Below are 7,881 nucleotides of genomic sequence, written 5' to 3' on the forward strand. Positions count from 1 at the left end.
AGCATTTAAACCTAATTATTAATATAGTTGAAAATTTCATACCATGATGACTTGTGTTCTTGAATCCTTCTAATCCTTATTATAAATAAAATTTAATTTTTAGGTTGATTGAATTATTGATGTATTTGATCTATAATAGATTAAATATGGCGTAGCTAGATCCAAGCTTGTGTGTTTAACGGGAATTTATATGTTTTTGTTAATGGTTGTCCGACCGAGGAGATCAATATTCAGAGGGGGTTAAAGCAAGATGATCCGCTAGCCCTTTTTTGTTTCTTTTAGTGGTCGAGGGGCTCAATGGTGTGATTTATAGGGCGGAGGAGCTCGAAATGTTTAAAGGTTTTAAGGTGGGTAAAAATGGCTTATTTGTTTCCCACCTTCAGTATGCAGATAACACACTATTTGTAGGAGAAGCATCTGTGGAGAACCTGTGGACGCTTAAAACAACCCTTCGATATTTTGAGTTGGCCTTAGGTCTTAATGTTAACTTTGCTAAGAGTAGTGTAATGGGAGTGAATGTTAGTACTGATTTTCTCAATTTGGTTGAGAGGTTTCTCCATTGTAGTTTTGGCTCAATTCCTTTTACCTATCTTGGGCTACCAGTCGGGGCTAATCCTCGGAAAGAAAGTACCTGGAAGCCCCTTTTGGTTTCGTTATCCAGAAAACATGGAATTTGGCGAAATAGGTTCATCAGTTTAGGTGGCAGGGTCGTGTTACTGAAATCGGTACTGAATTCCATACCCATTCTCTCTCTCTCTCTCTCTCTCTCTCTCTCTCTCTCTCTCTCTCTCTCTCTTTCTTTTCTAATGATGCCGGCCAAAGTTTGGAAACAAATTGTGTGGCTTCAAAGAAATTTCTTGTGGGGGGTGTTAGCTAAGATCGTAAGATAGTTTGGGTTAGTTGGGATAAATTGTGTAGACCTAAGAGTTGTGGAGGTTTAGGGATTCGAGACCTCCGTGCGGTGAATTTAGCTTTAGGGAAGTGGAGATGAAGGGTTATTGCTGAGGGGCAAGGGATTTGGAGGGATATTATTTTAGCTAGATACGGCTCCCTCTTTCCCCCACCTCATCTAGTGGGTCGCCCAAATGGTTTTATGGGGTTATCTTTATGGTGGAAAGATATGTGTCCCTCTTAGGGGGTGCATGCGATTTAAATTCAGACTGGTTCTCAGAAGGCGTGAATGGGAAGATAGGTAATGGGACTGTAACTGCTTTTTGGTTTGATCCGTGGTTGGGGGTATGCCTTTTAAAAACCGGTATAATAGGTTGTTCCAAGTTTCATAACAATGTTTGGAGTTAGTGGGGGATATGGTCTCGTGGGTGAATGGTTGATGGTTTTGGGATTTCAGGTGGACGAGGGAGCTTTCTGTGGGTGAATCTGAACTTTTTTAGGATTTACTGCAAGTGGTTACACAATCGTCGATGTTAGGGGTGGAAGATTCCTGGGTTTGGAATCACGATCCTAGTGGGAGCTATTCGGTTAAGTCGGCCTACTTGGCACTTATAGGTGCGGAGGCTGCTTTCGAGCCAAACTCTCTTTTATGGCAGGTGTGGAAGTCTTGGGCTCCCTCAAAAGTGATTGTTTTCTCCTGGCAATTACTTCAAGATAGAGTACCGACCAGACAAAATCTCCTAAGACGTAAAGTTATTGGGGAGGCATCTGGTTCCTTCTGTGTTTTATGTGGGGTTTACGTGGAGTTTGTGGATCACGTTTTCACTACATGTGACTTTACCTCACCTTTTTGGTATAAACTTTCCCGATGGTTAGGGTTTCGGTTAGTTTCACCCAATAATATTAGGTGTTTTTTCGAGTTGTTTCTAGGTCTAGGAGTGGGTAGGAAGTCTAGGTTAGGTTGGATGTTAATTTGGCATGCTGTTGTGTGGTATATCTGGAACTCTCGGAATAATTTACTCTTTGCAAGGGGAATTGTCTATGTCGACTCTTTGGTGGATAAGGTGAAAGTTTCTTCCTAGAAGTGGTTTTTGGCAAAAAAAACCTGGAAACCCCCTGCTCCTTCTACGAGTGGGAGGTGCAACCAGTCATGTGCGGGAGCCGATAGAGGTTGGTGGGGTTCGGGTGCTAGCTGTTGATAGCTCTATTTGGTGGGTGATTTGCTCCATTTTCTTCCTCCTTTGTCCTTTGTTTTTCTCTGTTTCTAGTTGTTTTGGTGGCAGGTCTTCGTTGGATTGCATTCTGGTGGTGACATCTTTATGGCTTTTGTTTTTGTGATTTTCCCCTCTTTTATTTTCTTCTTTCGTGAGTACTTCTGGTACTCCTTTTTATTTTTTACTTTCCTCGTGTATTTTGTAACTTCTTCTTTATATAATATATATATCTTTGCCATTAAAAAAAAACAAAAAATACTACATCTATCCTTAAATATAAGACTTTTTTGAAAAAGTTACGGAGATTAAAAAAGTGGGTTATAGTATTTGTTGACAATTGATATTATTTTTATAATATTATCCTTCAAAAGAGAGAACGAATTAATAAATTTTTAGAGTATTTATTATAGATTGTAGAAAAAGATACACTATAATTAAAAGGTATGTGGGTAAATAAATAATTAATACTTTTAAGAATTTAAAAGGGGTTTATCATATCATTTAGCATCAATCATTTGATAAATATAAAAAGTAAATTTTACTATTATTAGAGAGTGTTCTGGACCGAGCTTAGACGCTCGGAGAACTAGCCATCGAGCTTGTATAGCCGGAACAGCCTCTAATGTGCGGACATATCAGGAATGCTCGGAGTATCAACAGTTACTTCTCTAGGGCTTCTGTAACGTCAAACTCACCGGAATGATGAGCATTAACTGTTCATCAAGGCTCACTAGCCGTTTTCCGGCAGCCACTTGATGGCCATTAATGCCATCAAGGGCTTTGGCCCCGCGCTGGGGGCTATATATACGTGATCCCATTTCACTTACAATGTACGTATTATCTAGCATAAGAAAACCTTCACTCCACACTGAAACTGACTTGAGCGTCGGAGTGCCTGCAGGTACACAACCCCACTCCGCTTCAACAGGGGCAATCAAGAGCATAAACGCTGGCACGGTCGCATCTTCTGATCAGACACGATCAGATAGTGTACTAAAAAGAAGAAGAGAAGGTGTATATATATTTCAACATACCTCCACTTGTATAGAATCATTCTAGTCAATATCTTGGTAAAGGATTAAGGAAAGGTGATCCGCTCTCATATTTCCTTTTCTTAATAGCAGCCGAAGGACTCAGACGTTTGATGCAGAAATTGTTGAATTTGGAAGAAAATTTTGTTGAAGGGAGAGAAAAGGAAAGATTTTAAAAATTAGAGATGAAGATTCAAAGGAACATGATGGAAATCATGAAGATCTTCACTTTTTTTTTCTTCTGAATTTCTCAATTTTTTTTTAATAAAAATAGATTTTGAAAAATAACATCATCTGACGTGGCAAGCCACATCAGTATTTTTTTGATAAAAAATGAGAAAATGACTGAATTGTTACAAATATACAAGATAAATGACATATATATTACAAATAAAAGATAAAGGACCAAAGTGTTACAAATAAATAAGATAAATGACTCATAGTGTATTTTTGCCATATACCACTGAAGTTCACATATGCTATAAGCTCTGTTTGGTAACATTTTTTTTAAAAAGAGCTTATAGCTTATTTAACTAGCTTATAGCTTATTTTTCATAAGCTATTTCAAGTAGCTTATGAGCTTATAACTTATAGCTTATCATTTTTTCTCCCAATTTTACCACTATCATCTTACTTGAAAAAATTAAATATATCTTTTTGGCCCAAAACACTACAAAGGTAGCGTTTAGCCCAACTTTTTTTAGGTGTAGAAGCTATTTTTATCAAAGCTAGAAATAATAGCTTTAAAACTAAAATTAAAATTGTTTGATAAATCTTAATTTTTTTTTTTAAAAAAAAGGTTAAAAGTTGTTTTTCTTGTTTATTATAATAAGGTTAAAAGATATGTTTGATAATATATTATAATTTTTCTTAAAATATAGAACCTGTTTTATTCTCACGAGAGCTTTTAAAATTGTTGTTTGGCCTAACTTCTTACTTCTAAGGAAAAAGAAGAGGAATAAAAGTTAGGCCAAACAGTACCAAATTCATTCAGCTAGCTTATTCGCTAAGCTAAAAGCTAGCTTATAAGATATTCGCTATAAGCTAGCTTATCAGCTATCCGCTATTTTTTTATCAAACAGAGGCAAATACTACGAGGTTCTGATTTTGAACCAGGTGAAAGCGTCCAAACTAGAGATATTAATATTGTTAGTTGAGACATACCTGTTGATCAAAATGGTTCATCTTGTTTATTACTTCTCAAGCAAGGCCTTATATAGGCTTACACACATTGGGCCAATTGGGCCTAACATTCCTAAAGCCCAATTAACCAACAAACCAAAACTTTCTAAACAAACCCTCCCTTAAGTTGAACTATCAAACTTAAGAGTGTTCAACTTAAGCAACTATAAGCAAAACAAAGAACAGGCAAGAACAAGCAAACAATCCTTGCAGAGACACACTACACAGACAGGTACAACACAAAACGAGCTATACTACAGGCAATACAGGTAACATAAAACCAGCTACACAACCAGCTACACTAGGCAGGCACAAGGCACAACAATACAGGCAATACTGCAGACAATGTCAAGCCAAACACAGTCAAGCCAGTCACAACAATTCCAAGCAACACTGCAGACACTGTCAGGCCAAACATAGTCAAGCCAGTCAAGCCAATTTCTCATCTTGCCTTGGCAGCCAAGCCAACTCACACCAATTCATGCAACACAAGTAGTTGAGACATGCTACTTGTTCACATCTTGAGCAATACTCATACCAAGTCCCTCCCTTAATCTACAAAAGCTTTCAAGTTTTAGAGGCTTAGTCATGATATCTGCAAGCTGATCTTGAGATTTGCAATACTTGAGCTCTATAACTCCATCTCTGCTTAAGTCTCTTAGGAAATGGTATCTCACATCAATGTGTTTGCATCTTCCATGCATAATAGGGTTCTTTGACAACTTTATGGAGGAACTATTGTCACAATTTATGCAGACACACCAGCTTGCTCAACAAGTAAATGACTTAGTATGTTTTTCAGCCATAGGCACTGACAAGCACATGAAGCAGCAGACACAAACTCAGCCTCAGTGGTTGAAAGTGTAACAATGGGTTGTTTTTTTGGAAGACCAGCAGATGGCACTCTCACCTAATGTGAATACATAGCCTGAAGTACTCTTTCTATCATCATAATCTCCTGCATAGTCAGAGTCACTCCATCCTTGTAACACAAAGTCATTGCCATTTCTGCACTTGTACAACACCCCTAGTGTCAAAGTACCTTTTAGATACCTCAGAATTCTCTTTACAACTGCAACATGCATTTCTGTAGGTCTCTCCATGTATCTTGCAGCCAAGCACACTGCATAAGTCATGTCTGGCCTTGTTGCAAGAAGGTACATAAGACAGCCAATCATTTGCTTGTATAAAGTGGCATCACAAGCCAGTGCAGTTTCATCCTTTACAAGCTTACATCCAGGCACTATTGGACTGCAAACCTTATTACAATCTTGCATACCAAACCTCTGCAATATTTCAGTCCCATACTTCTGCTGATGAATGAAAATCCCTTGCTCACATTGATTCACTTCAACTCCCAAAAAATACTTCATTTTTCCAAGATCAGTCATAGAGAACTTATCTTTCATTGATGCTTTGAACTCATCCATCATTTGTCTATCATTTCCTGTGTAGATAAGATCATCCACATAGATGCTAACAATCAAAACCTTTTTGTTACTGCTGTACTTCACAAACAAAGTGTGCTCATGTGAGCATTTTTCAAATTGCTCAGACACAAAGTAAGATTCTATCTTACTATACCAAGCTCTAGGGGCTTGCTTCAAACCATACAATGCCTTCTTCAGCTTATAGACTAAATCACTGCCTTCTTGCTCATACCCTAATGGCTGCATCACATATACATCTTCCATTAGATCTCCATGCAAAAAAGCACTCTTTACATCAAGCTGGTATACAAGCCATTTCTCAAATGCAGCTAAGCTTAGAATTGTTCTAATGGTGTCCCATCTGGCAACTGGTGCAAATACTTCACCATAGTCAATTCCATGTTTCTGTGAATACCCTTTTGCTACTAACCTGGCTTTATGTTTCTCAATCTTTCCTTTCTCATTCAATTTAGTTTTGTATATCCATTTCACACCAATTGCTTTTGCTTCTTTTGGAAGTTTTGTCAGCTCCCAAGTGCCATTTGCCTCAATAGACTTGATTTCAGCTTCCATTGCATCTCTCCATACCTTTGATTTCACTGCTTCCTCATAGGTGGCAGGGTCCTCACTAGTACCAAACATAGCTATAGCAAGATTCTGAAGCTGATCATCATCATCTGGTAACTCATTACCAGTCACATAGTCTCTTAGATAACCTGGTGGCCTTCTAGGCCTAGGTGAAATGGCTTGTTCTTCTTCACTATCCTCAAGATCCATATCACTAGACCCTGCTTCATTTACATTTTCCAATATCCCTTCATTGTTTTCATCATTCAAAGTATCTGTATCATTGTTTTCAACCTCTATATCTGCATCATTTTCACTGATTTGTTCACCACCATTGCTGGTGCTAGCCTTATTCCAATTCCACCCTTCGCTTTCTTCAAATATCACATCTCTACTGATGATAATCTTCTTAGCAATAGGATCATACAATTTATATGCTTTGGATTCCTCACTAACACCCAGATGAATACACTTGATGCTTTTACCATCCAATTTTTTTTCTGTGAGCATCAGGAACATGAACATGTGCTAAACAGCCAAAAATTCTGAAATGATGAACTGATGGTTTTACACCACTATAAGCCTCTTCTGGTGTGACATCCTTCACAGCCAATGTAGGGGACCTATTCATCACATAAGTGGCCCATTTAACTGCCTCAGGCCAAAAACTTTTAGGCACACCTCTGCATGATATCATGCTCCTCACCATGTTCAATATGGTCCTGTTCTTCCTTTCAGCAACTCCATTCTGCTGTGGAGTATAGGCAGCTGTTAATTGCCTTTTGATTCCTTGTGAGCTACAAAAATCATTGAATTCCAATGATGTAAACTCTCATCCTCTATCAGTTCTAAGACATTTGATTAGACAGCTAGATTCATTTTCAACTACTGACTTAAACATACTGAAAGCACATGATTTTTCTTGTATGATGTAAGTCCATGTTTTTCTGGAGAAATCATCAGTGAATGTAAGAAAATACCTGTTCCCTCCATTAGATTTGGGAGTTATAGGGCCACAGATATCAGAGTGTATAAGCTCAAGAACTTCAGATGCTCTCCAGTTGGCTTGCTTAGGGATGTTTTCCCTATGTTGCTTGCCAGACAAGCAATCAATACATTTCTCTTCAGTGTCTTTTAACTCAGGTAAGCCTTTAACCATATGTTTCTTGTTCAGAACCCTTAAGCCTTTGATGCTTAGGTGAGCATATCTCTTGTGCCATAGTTCAGTTTCCACAGTCTTTGTAACTTGCAGACAATTTGGTATTATCACAGTTGCTCGTACTATGTACATTCTATTCATAGTCATTTCAGTGCTTAGAATCAGGCCTTTTTCTTCATGAAAGAGTTGACATACATTGTTTTTGAATACAATGGTGAGGCCTTTCTGTTGTAATTGCCCAATGCTCAGCAAGTTGTTACCAAGGCCTGGAAGATAGTACACATCAGTTATGACAATAATTCTTCCTCCAATGTTCAATCTAAGATTTCCTTTTCCCATCACAGCCATCTTTGAATCATTTCCTAACTTGACTGATTCTCTGAAAGTTTCATCAAGATCAAAGAGCC

Source organism: Trifolium pratense, linkage group LG6 (assembly GCF_020283565.1).
Source record: "Trifolium pratense cultivar HEN17-A07 linkage group LG6, ARS_RC_1.1, whole genome shotgun sequence".
Lineage (NCBI taxonomy): Eukaryota > Viridiplantae > Streptophyta > Magnoliopsida > Fabales > Fabaceae > Trifolium > Trifolium pratense.